We start from the raw sequence: 13,051 nt of genomic DNA on the forward strand, positions 1-13,051 counted from the left end.
TAAAAAATTATTTTAACCATGTATAAATAGTATAATTTTTCATCGAAACAAACCATGCCACCTAACTAGAAAAATCAAGAATATTTTTAAAATTGACAAAATGATATGACACAATTTTCGCACTATCTGAGTTTTTGAACACCTAAAAACATATGATCAATTATTTTAATTTCTAAACCACACACCTTACGAGCATCGCAAATATAAATCAATATCTTAAAATGGGTAATATCTTAAGATGGATAGTATTAACTGGTAAGACATAATGCATTTCTAAGAAAATATTTATATTTGTTTTTGACCTTCAGTGACCATAACAATTCTAGAAAGGCTTTGGGAAAGACTGGAAACTGGCTTGAGGCCTATTATTCGCATTACTGCAATAAGACTGATCTTTAAATAGATGGTAACCAGATCTAACCTCATACTTTTCTAATTATGGAAAACACTGATGGAAAATACAGAGACTAATAATTTAGGAGAGAAAAAATACTTGGACTCTCTTCAATTGGCTAAAATTCTCATAGTCCTAAATTACAGCAATTGAACTCTTTAAATAGAGTTTTACTAACAGAAAGAAAGAAAAGATAGCAGTCCACTAATCCTACTATCACTCAACTACTAACAAACTAAAAAGATTATGCTACTTTTATTCAACAAACTACTTGCTTGCTAAAGACTCGGTCAACTAAAAATACTAACAACCGAAAGACAAAAACAATAACCAACAATCCCTCTCTTAAACTGAAAGTCATACTAACAGTTTATCAAGCTTGCAACTGACAACTTGTTTCAAATGTGATTTTCCAAAGTGCAAACACCAAGTAGCTGTCTAAACTTCAGGAAGGATGCCAACTTGAGAGATTTGGTAAACACATCAGCAACCTGATTTTCACTTCTCCAGAAGATGAGATCAATTACTCCATCTTTTGTGAGGTCCCTTAAGAAATGAAATTTGACATCAATATACTTACTGCGTCCATGTTGAACAACATTTTTGGAGAGCTTTATTGCTGAACTGCTGTCACAATAAATGGTAGTAGAGTCATTCTGCTTGAAATGAATTTCTTCAAGAACCTTGCACATCCAAATTGCTTGACAGGCATATGCTACTGCTGCTATTAATTCATCTTTTGTAGTTGATAAAGTCACAATTGATTGCTTTTGTGAAGACCATGAAATTACACCCAACTCCATCATAAAGACGTTACCAGACGTACTCTTCCGATCAGCTGAATCTCCAGCATAATTACTGTCAGTAAAGCCAACCAAATCTGATTTTTCTCCTTTTGCATAGAACAGACCATAATTAATAGTTCCTTGCAAGCAGCAAAAAATTCTCTTTGCTGCTAGAAGATGCATCTTTTTAAGATGTTTCATGTATCTAATAATAAGACTTATAGTATGCATAATATCAGGCCTTGTGGCCGTTAATTACATCAAACTTCCCACAATTTGTTTGTAAAGAGTGTTGTCAACTCTTCTTCCTCATTTTCTTTCATGAGCTTCAAATCGAACTCAGGGGGACTGCTGTCAGAGTTACAACTCTTCATCTGAAATCTATCCAAAATCTCTTGAGCATACTTCTTTTGTGTGATGAAAATCCCATCAGCAGACTGAACAACTTCAATGCCAAGAAAGTAATGCATCATTCCAATATCAGTCATATCAAATTCCACCATCATGGACTTCTTAAAACTCTCAGCAATGGAGATATCATTTCCCGTATGTAAATTAAGTCATCCACATATAAACAAACAATGAGCATTTGTCCTTTATCATCAATCTTTATAAAGAGTGTGTGCTCATATGGACATTTCTTATATTCCTCCTTTAAAAAATAAGCATGTATATGACTATACCAAGCTAGTGGAGCTTGTTTTAGTTCATACAATGCCTTCTTTAATTTACACACTTTACGTTCTTCTCCAACCGTGACATAACCAGGAGGTTAATCAACAAATGCTTGTTCATCCAAGTCCCCTTTTAAGAAAGCTGATTTGACGTCCATTTGAAAAATGGGCCATGAGTGTTGAGCAGCCAAACCTATCACTAATCTGATAGTATCATGTCGTGCAACCGGAGCAAACACTTCTCTATAGTCCACACCGAACTCTTGCTTATAGCCTTTAACTACTAGGCGTGCTTTGTGCCGCTCGACTTCATCTTCCTTGTTCATTTTTGTCTTATATATCCACTTGACACCGATTGTCTTATGCCCTTTTGGAAGCTCAGTCAACTCCCAGGAGTCATTTCTAGTAATTGCAGTCATCTCTTCATCCATTGCCTTTGGCCATTTTGCATCTTTAACAGCTTCTTCAAAGCTGGTAGGATCACAATCTGAAAATAGGGCAAAATGAATGAGTGGATCTTTAGATTGATCAATTCCAGTTACCTTAAAATATGTCATCCATGCGGGTCTTCTTTTCGATTGTTGAGGTCGCCCCTCTTCTTGTATAGGAGCTGAAATTGGTGATTGAACAGGATTTGAATTTGTTGATTGTTTTATCGGTTGTTCTGTCTCCTCCAGGTGCTACATTTCCTCTTCAAAAGCTACTGGAAGAAGCTGTTGATCTCCTTTGTCCTTCCATGACCAGGTAGCATCTTCATCAAAAATTACAGCACGGCTAATGACAATTTTCTTGGTGTTAGGATTATATAACTTATAAGTTTTAGATTGATTACTAACACCAAGAAGAATGCATTTTTCTCCTTTATGATCGAACTTGATTCTCTTCTGATCTGGAACATGAGCATAAGCCACACATCCGAAGATCCTGAAATGGTCCACACTTGGTTTCTGTTCACTCCATGCCTCCTCTGGAGTCATATTTTGAATAGAGAAAGTTGGACTTCTATTCAAAATATGAATGCTCCAATCAACAGCTTCCGGCCAAAAGCTTTTTGAGACACTACTCCTTATTAAGATGTTGCGCACCATGTTGAGGATTGTACGATTCTTCCGCTCCCAAACACCACTTTGTTGAGGTGTGTAAGCTATTGTAAGTTGCCTCTTGATTCTATTTTCTTCATAGAATTTTATAAATTCTAGAGAATGAAACTCTCCTCCACGATCAGTGCGAAAAACTTTCAATGGACTACCAGTTTCTTTCTCAACAAGTACTTTAAAACTATCAAACGCTTCAGACTTTTCTTGTGAGAAATACACCCATGTTTTTCGACTGAAGTCATCAATAAATGTTATGAAGTACCTTTTACCACTATTGGAATTTGGATTTACTGGTCCACATAGATCCGAGTGCACCAATTCCAGCAATGTCTTTGCTCTCCAAGATTTGTCTTGTGGAAATGGACTGCGAGGTTGTTTGCTAACAACACAACTTTCACAAGTTTTCGAAGGATCTGTAATATGAGGAAGACCGTTCACCATATTCTTTTGATGTAGCGTTCTCAGTCCGTAAAAATTCAAGTGCCCATAACGAAAATGCCATAACCATGCCTCATCCTTTAATTTGGCAGAAAAACATGTATGATAAATATTATGGAGATAGAGAATTAATCCAAGTTTGGCATTATGAAATTCTACAAAATCCATCTTTTATAGAAATTTCATACCCTTTCTCTTGCAATTGGCCAATGCTCAGAAGATTGGTCTTCAAATCTGGAACAAAAAGAACACCAGCAATAGTCTGGGTGAAATCTATATTGGTATGAACTAGAACCTGCCCTTTTCCCATTGCTGCAACTTTGAAATTGCATCCAAGGTGGAGAAAACTGACTTATCTCCACTCATATGATTACTACATCCGAAGTCGAGCTACCATAAATTTTTATTTGTTTCCTCCATGTGGTAAGCCATCAACAAAGATATCTCTTCTTCGTCTTGTTCTGCAAAATTAGATTCCTCTCCACGCATCTTAGACAAATCTGTTCAGCATTCTGATTTATAATAACCGAATTTGTGGCATCTGTAAAATTCAATTTTAGACTTGTCTAATGACTTTGAGTTGTAGCCACCTCTTCCCTTTCCTCTGCCTTGATTATCATGGTGTTGACGCTGCTGATGATTTCCACTATAGCCTTGGCCTCTACCTCTACCATTACCTCAAATGTACCCTTGTCCTCCGGAACGATCACTTGTTGAGTCATTCAATGCCACCTCCTCCTTTTCTTGTTGAGTGATTATTTGCTCATGGATCAACAACGAGCTTTGTAATTCATCAATTGAAAGCACATCAAGATCATGAAATTCTTCAATAGAACAAACAACGAAGTTAAATTTTAGTGTCATTGTCCGAAGAATCTTTTCAACAATTGTAACTTCATTTGACTTGTCACCATGGATTCGCATCTTGTTGACGACTGTTATCACTCGTGAAAAATAGTCAATAACTGAATCTCCAGATTTCATTCGAAGAGTTTTGAACTCCGAACGAAGTGCTTGAAGCTGCTGCCCCTTTGCCTTCGTTGATCCCTGATATTTCTTCTTCATGAAGTCCCAAATCTTCTTAGAAGTGTCTTTAGAAAGAATAGTTTCCAAGATTGAGCGTTCAATTGCTTGGAAAAGATAATTCTTTACCTTGAGGTCCTTCAACTTTGTTGTCTGTGCTTCTGCTCTTTATGCATCTGGCACTGTTGTTCCTTCTGCTGGTTCTAGTATGCCGTCCATAACCACTTGCCAATAATTCTTTGATCTTAGAAAATTCTCCATCAACATGCTTCAATGATCATAGTGACCATCAAAGCGAGATATGGATGCTTGCACAAAGTTTTCTAAAGCCATAGGTGCACTCGTTGCTGCTGCAATTTTTCTTATGTGTTTCTCTCACAAAACTGGCGCTGATACCACTGATGAAAAATACAGAGACTAATAATTTAGGAGAGAAAAAAATACTTGGACTCTCTTCAATTGGCTAAAATTCTCATAGTCCTAAATTACAACAATTGAACTCTTTAAATTGAGTTTTACTAACAGACAGAAAGAAAGAAAAGATAGCAGTCCACTAATCCTACTATCACTCAATTACTAACAAACTGAAAATATTATGCTACTTTTATTCAACAAACTACTTGCTTGCTAAAAACTTGATCAACTAAAAATACTAACAACTGAAAGACAAAAATAATAACCAACAAACACCACATAATTTTATCTGAAATTTCAATATTAGATAATTGGATGGGCATAATAGCATTAATAACATTAGGACAAAAAGAACTATAAAAGTTCATGAACATCTTATATGTGATTATGTTTATCAATAAGAACATTGTCCCTCAATTATAAATTGACCTGTGGTTGTCTTTAGAGGGTTTTAAAATCATTTGAATTAGAAATTCATAGATAAGTCCATATCTTAACTTTTTTCATTACAAGCTTGAGCAAAGTTATATAGTGCAAAAATCTCAAATTCAATTCAACAAAAAAAAATCAAATCTTTAGTGAATAAGACTACATATTCCATTACTAAGCTCATCATTTTCTCATTGGGTATGTATGCATGTAGCACAACCATTAACACGTGAAAATCCATGTCATTTTGTAGAATTTCATGCCATTTTTAATGACACATAAGATATTAATGTTAAAAACAAAAAAAATAGTTAGCACATTTTGAAATTTTTCAACATCATGTTCTTCATATTTGTTCACAATTGAGCACCAAATTCATGCCAAACAAGTGTAATTCTTCCTGTTTAACTTTAATTTTCACACTAAAATTCACAAACACAAACCCAATAAATTTTTATCATAATTTTGAATTAATTTCATAAATTCACAAAATTCATTTATTGTTCTTAAAGCTTATTCACCAAGTTTTTAAATTTTCAATATCTACCATCTCCCTTCGCATTAACTCATACTAAATTCGAAAAATACTCACGAAATTAGAATTTTGGGGATGCAAACGTGACAGAAGGTCTAGGGACGGAGTTGGCTTGCAGCAAAAGAGAGAAATTTTGAGTAGAATAAATTGTCACTTCTTTTAAGTAAAACACTGCATATAACTGGACGTGAAGGTGAATTTATGAATCTTATCTCTCATTTTCACCTCCTCTTCCGGCAAGTATTTTTTATTTTTGACTTTAAGGCCAAGATTCACAAAGAAAGATTTGAATTTCAAAATTAGAGAAACTGAAATAGAGTTTCACTGAGATAAAAGATTTGATTGGTTGGGGTGGGGGTGGGGGTGGGGGTGGGGGTGAGGGGTGGGCGTTAAGAAGAAGAAGAAGGGGGTAGTGGTGGTGAGTGGTTTCAAAGAAGGAGGAGTGGGGTGGGCTGAAGGGTGGAAGAAGACTTTTTAAAAGCTTTTTTCTATTTTTCCTTTATTTTTTTTATGTTTTTAAATGTAAAATATCAAACACTCTCTTTAAGACGCGCACAATTGCCCATTTTTTCAACTCAACAACATTAATACCACATAAATTCGATCAATAATCAAAAATGTTTAAAATATTATGTTTTAGAGAATTTAAGGTACCGTTTGGTTTGGTCCCAAAAATTTTTGGAAAAAACTTTTTAAAAAATTGGAAACTAGTGTTTTGCCATATAATTTGTCTTTACTTGGCAAATATATTTGACAAACATCCGAACTTGGCAAATATACTTGGACCAAGTTCTAATATTTTAGAAGTTTTAAAATTTTAAAAATTATCTCAGACTTTTATATTTTATAAAATCTCAATCATTTATTAATTTTAACTAATATTTATTTATCAACTTACTCCATTAAATGGTCAATCAATACCATTAAATATCTTTATCTATTAATAAATAATCAGACTATTTCGAAAAAAAATGGTTTGAGTGACAAGATTGGGAAAAATCAAGATTGTTTTTAATTCGATCAATGTATTACTCTTGCTCATATTGCTATTTTGCTATTGTTGATTGTTATCAATTATGTTATAAGATTTTTTTAACGGAATATGTTAATGATAACACAAACTTATGGGTATTTTAATAATTTTTAGAACTTATGGATATAAAATAATATTTTTGAAACAGCCAAATATTCTTGAAAAATTTTGTGGTCAAACACATGGTGAAGTTTCACAAAATTTCACCCAAAAATAACTTGTCAAGAATATTTGAAAATTTGGGATCAAATGTTAGCTAAGAGTTCAGCTGACAAAATCATGTATATAAAGGTCCAACTAACAAATAGAGCTAAGAACAAGAGACTCTCCGATTATTCTGCCTTTGTTTATTTATTGGAAAAAACCTTTAAAAAGTAATTTATAGATCTTGCGAAAACAGTCGATTTCAAAACTACTATTATCAATAGTCATTTCCCAGTATGAAGGCAAACTATATGCTCCTAACTTATTATGTCCAATGATACCATAAATAAGATAATTTCTTCATTATCAAGTCGCAACAAAGTTTCGTGTGTATCAAAACAAAATTCTTCTTGTCTGTTACTCTTCAAGCTTGAATGCCTCTTTTTTAGAAAAGCAACAATATGCTCATAGGTAGAGCTTTGATGGATTAGCCATCAACTTTCCCTTCGTGATTCACATTGTCTCAACAGAATCTAAGCTCAAAACATATATAGCTGTTAATTAGTGGAAAATTACATAAATTGGATAGTATTTATTCAAATTGGACTCAATCTAATATATTTATCTTTATTAGATTCACTGCCTAAATATTTTACCAGGCTGCCCCCTCTCCCCAAATTGTAGAGAAATTGCTTCTTCTTTTTCTCACCTAATTTGTGTCCTTAAATTGTGCAAACAACTTCTTTTCTTATTCTCTTTTTTTTTCTCTCTTGGTTGTTTAAGTTCGGTTTTTAAAAAAAATTATATTGTATCTCTTTTCATCTAATTTTCTTTTTGTTGTTTGGTAAGATTTTCTCTTTATTTCCTATTCCTTTCCTTTTCTTTTCTCTTTTTTTTTAATTATTTCTTTATTCTTTATTATTTTTCTTTCTTTTTTTTCTCAAATCATAACATTCTTTATTTTTTACCACAATTTAATTTCATATTTTCGGTCATTCTATATTTTATTTTTTAAAATTTTATTTGCGATTTATTTTTTATCATTTCATTAAAAAAAATATTTTTTTCTTTTTTTTTAGATGTTTCAGTCTGTAATGATACCATCACATTATCTATTTATTGTTATGGTATCATTTTTATTATTTATTTATTTTTGTCTCTTTTTCTTTTTAATAATTTCTCTTGTTTTTATTTTTGCTCTTTTGATATTTTATTTTTTAACAAAAATAAAAATAAAATACCAACATAAAAATATTAGCTAACTACTTTTAGATTAATAAAAATAAAAAATATGAAATTCACTAATTTATTTACAAAACCACTCATTCCTTAATGATATCATTTCAATTTATGATATTGTAAGACCCCGAAAGTCGGAAAATTACAACGAAGAAAGAATCTCGAGAAAAGGGAACTAACCTCAGGACCACGACTCCATCTATGACTCGTACACTTTCCTACGACTCATAAGGACGAGTCGTAGAGTGGGTTTTGGAGTTAGTCCTGAACCTACCTCCGGAAAGGTTCTATGACTCGATATGATGAGTCGTCGTCCATTTGACGTGTCGTAATGACGAGTCGTAATAAAACATTAGAGGCTCAAAACATGTAGGTTTTCAGACCTGCTGGATGACCAAGGTCTACGACCCGTAATCGTTTTTACGAGTTGTAAAAATGACTCGTAGAGAAAGATCAAAGACAGGTTTTTCAAAGTTTTTGGGAAGCCTGCACGACTAGTCGTTTCTATGACTCGTCGAAGTATCTACGAATCGTAGAAACCAATCGTATGGTTGTCCGACTTAGAATTAAATAAGGGGTAGTTTGGTCTTTTTTCTGTATTCTATCAATGTATGTGGACATTTTTGAAACTAGATTCATAACGTAATTTGTCCTAAATACTCATAAACCCTTTTCATTTCCTCATTATTTTCCAAAAAAATTTAAGACTTCTCTTCCAACGTTCCTCAAGAATTCATCATCTTCATCAAGCTTTGGTTTGGGTTTCTTCAAGATCAAGTCTTCTTTTTTAATTTCAAGTTCAATTTCAATCAAGGTATGTGTGGATTCATCTATGGGCCCTGCCACCCATGAAGTCCAAGGTTCTTCTCAAATTATTTCTATGATTCTTTAATTCAAAATCCCTAATTTCAATGACTATGCATTGAGTTTTCTTATGTATGATGAATCTTATGATATTTGAGTAAATTATCTATCTAATTGATGTTATTTAAATGAATGTATGGGTTGATAAGAATAGTATGATCATGCATGTTTTCAATCCAATCTTCAAGGTTTTCAATCAAATTATCTATGTATGCAAGTTTTACCCTAATTTCAAGTATGGTTCATGTTCATGTATTACAATTATGATCAAAATTATAAATTTCATGCAAGTTATGAAAAAAGTGACTTAGGGCCCTATGTTGGTGACCAAGGAACCTCATGATATGAATTATGTAAGTATGATATTGTGATGTAAGGCTAATACTCACATTGCAAGTATGTTATGAAAATGAGCTGTTCTATGAATGTTAAACCTATGTACAAATTTCATGATATATGTTAAGTATGATCATTACGTTATGTATTCCGTGGAATTTGACTTAGCACCGAATGATGACTTGAGGTGGGGGCTCGACCTATGGAGTTCTTGTATGAAGTCTCTTGTCACATAACTACGCGCCACCGTAGGTTTGCCTTATGGTCTAGTTAGTGGATCCACATTTAGCAAATGTACATGACCCGCCTAGAGGGGTAGAGTCTACCTTGGCAAATAGATTCCCCTTTCTCCCATTGTATGGGGAGACATCAGTATTCCATGTTATAAATCGCATGATCTTATTGTCGATTATGGTTCTATCCTATATATGTATATTGTCTTTATGCTCCTCTACGATTTTAACTATGTCTCTTAAATGCTTTGATCATTATGACTTTCTCATGACTTTATTATCCTTTTTATCATGTACGCTATTTGATCTTTGCATCTTATGATTAATATTGCATGTCATGCCCACATACTTAATATATTTAAACGTACTAACGCATATTATTTCCTATATTATCTCATAATGTAGGGGTTGAGGATCACGCTCCTACCACACGTGGCTAGTAGAATTTTCGTCTGATTAAGTGTTTTGGTGAGTCATTATCTATCGCGGACTAGTTATGAGTTGGTTATTTCTCTCAAATACTTTGTTATATTTCATTTTGAGGGTGAGCCAGGGACATGTAAAGCCCGCCCTTCTTAAATAGTAGAGGCATTTGTTGGACTAAATGATATAGAGTCTATGTAGTAAATTTTACAATCTCTTTTATGATTCATGTTTAGACTCTTTCTTATGCTATGTTCCGTTTTACTTTACCTTATGTATGCTTACGAGATGTCAAGAAACTTAGTTGGAACCCTTCGGAATTTTGATCACCGTGGTACGACTAGGTCCTAGGTCGGGTCATGATAGATATGTTGTAGTGGTATCATTGATAAATGAGTTGGTTGTAAATTAATGGTTGTAGGAAACCTTAATGATACCATGGTAGTATATGAATTTGTTATGGTATCATTAAGGAATGAATAGTTTTGTAAATAAATGAATGAAGGAAACCTTAGTGCTACCACAACAGTATATGTATACATGATGATGGTATCATACATGTTCTAAAGCTTGTTACAAATTATATGAAATAGTCTTTAATGATATCATGTTTATTTATGATATGTTGTGATTGTATCATTGACAAATTATGAGTTCCTTCCTTGAAGGACTGCTCATTAGTCCATGATACCATGTTATTATATATAGCGAAAAGGCATAAACTTTCCCCCTAAAGTTATACCAAAAAATTAGTTACGCACTTAAACTATTATGGTGACCTATTACACACCTAAACTATCTAAAAGTGAAACTATTACACACCTGAACGCATAACACCACTCTCATAATATGTGGTGTATTACACTCGCTGCCCGTGGCTCCACGTCATCATCACTTCAGAAATTATAATTTTTTATATTTTTTTCTTTTCTTTTCTTTATTAATTAACTTTTCTTTTATTAACTATATTTTATACTAATTAATTATTAACTATCCATCCTATTTTTATATTTTTTTCTTCTTTATTAATTAACTTTTCTTTTATTAACTATATTTTATACTAATTAGCTCCTAATTAATTATTAACCACCCATCCAATTTTTTATATTTCTTTTCTTTTCTTTTCTTTATTAATTAACTTTTCTTTTATTAACTATATTTATACTAATTAAATCCTAATTAATTATTAACTACCCATTAATTATTAACCATCCATCCAATTTTTTATATTTCTTTTCTTTTCTTTATTAATTAATTTTTCTTTAATTAACTATATTTTATACTAATTAACTCCTAATTAATTATTAATCACCCATCCGACCCCCCCCCCCCCCCAAAAAAAACAATCGTCTTCTCTACGAAAATGGGGAGAAGAATTCTTCTTCATCTTAATGGGTTATGAAAGAAAAAAAATCAAGATTTAAAATGAGGAGTAAATAGAGGTGGGTGTAAAGAAGAAGATGGTTAGGTGAGTGTGAAGAAGAAAGGACGTGGGGGTGGGGTGATTAGTTTTTTAATTTTTTTTACTTTAATGGATTTTGAAAGAAAAAAAATCAAGATTCAAAATGGGAGTAAATGGAGGTGGGTGTAAAGAAGAAGAGGATAGGTGGTGTGAAGAAGAAAGGATATGGGGTAGGGTGATTTTGTTTTTTTAATTTTTTTTTACTTTACAGAATCTGAGGTGTTGCATTTTTTTTACCAAGTCAGTTGTAGGAGGGTAATAGTTTTACTTTTGGGTAGTTTAGGTGTGTAATAGACCGCTATGACGGTTTAAGTGTGTAACTGACTTTTTGGTACAACTTCAGGGGGGAAATTTATGTCTTTTTCCATTATATATATAATGTGTTGGTATCATGGAGGAATGAGCTGGTTATACATGAATGAATGTTGAACCTTAATGATACCATAACAGTATATACATATACTGTTATGGTATCATTAATGAATGAGTAGTATTGTGAATGAATGAAGGAAAGAAATCTTACTGCCACTGCAATAGTATATTCACATACTATGATGGTATCATACATGATATGAGAAATGTTATTGATTATGTGAAATAATTCTTAATGATGTCATGCTAGTATATGATGGTATCATGGAGGTGTTGCTGAAGGATTGAAATATATATCAATGATACCATGAAGTATATTGATATATTGTGGTGGTATCGTTACAGATCAAAGCAAATCCCAATGATACCATGTTAGTATATATATATATTGCGATAATATCATGGAAGTTTCACTAAAGGATTGAAGCATACATCAATGATATCATGAAAGTATATAAATATACTGTGATACTATCATTATAGACTGAAAAAAATGAAAATAAAAAATAAAAATCAAATCAAATCAAATGAAAAACAAACAAACATAGAATGACCAAAAATATAAAATTAAATTGTGGTGAAAAATAAATGATATTATGATTTGAGAAAATATATGAATGAAAAAGGAAGAAAAATAATAAAGAATAAAAAATTGATCAGATAAAAGAGAAGAAAAGAAAAGAAAAGGAACATAAAATAAAGAAACTAAAAAATAAAGAGAATAAAATAAAAAATGGAAAAATAAAAGGAAACCAATAAAGGAGAAAAGGGGAGAAAAGGGGAGAAAAGGAGAAAAATCGAATCAAGAAAAAAAAGAAATAGAGAAATTAAACGAATAAAGAAATTAATGAGAAAAAATAAAAAGAAGAAAATGAGTATATAAAATATAAATAGAGTATGAATTAGATTATGGTGTAAAAAGAAAATAAAGAATAAAATAATTTGGAAAAAAATAAATGAGCAAAAATACATTAAAAAAATGAGACGAATAAAGAAATAAATGAGAAAAAAGAGGAAGAAAAGAAGTATGTAAAATAGAAATTGAGTATAAATTAGATTATGGTAGGGGTGGGCGTTCGGTATTCGGTTCGATATTTTCAAAATTTAGATTCGATAATTCGGTAATCGGTAATTCAAAGTATATACCAAATACTGA

This window comes from Solanum dulcamara, chromosome 9 (assembly GCF_947179165.1).
Source record: "Solanum dulcamara chromosome 9, daSolDulc1.2, whole genome shotgun sequence".
Lineage (NCBI taxonomy): Eukaryota > Viridiplantae > Streptophyta > Magnoliopsida > Solanales > Solanaceae > Solanum > Solanum dulcamara.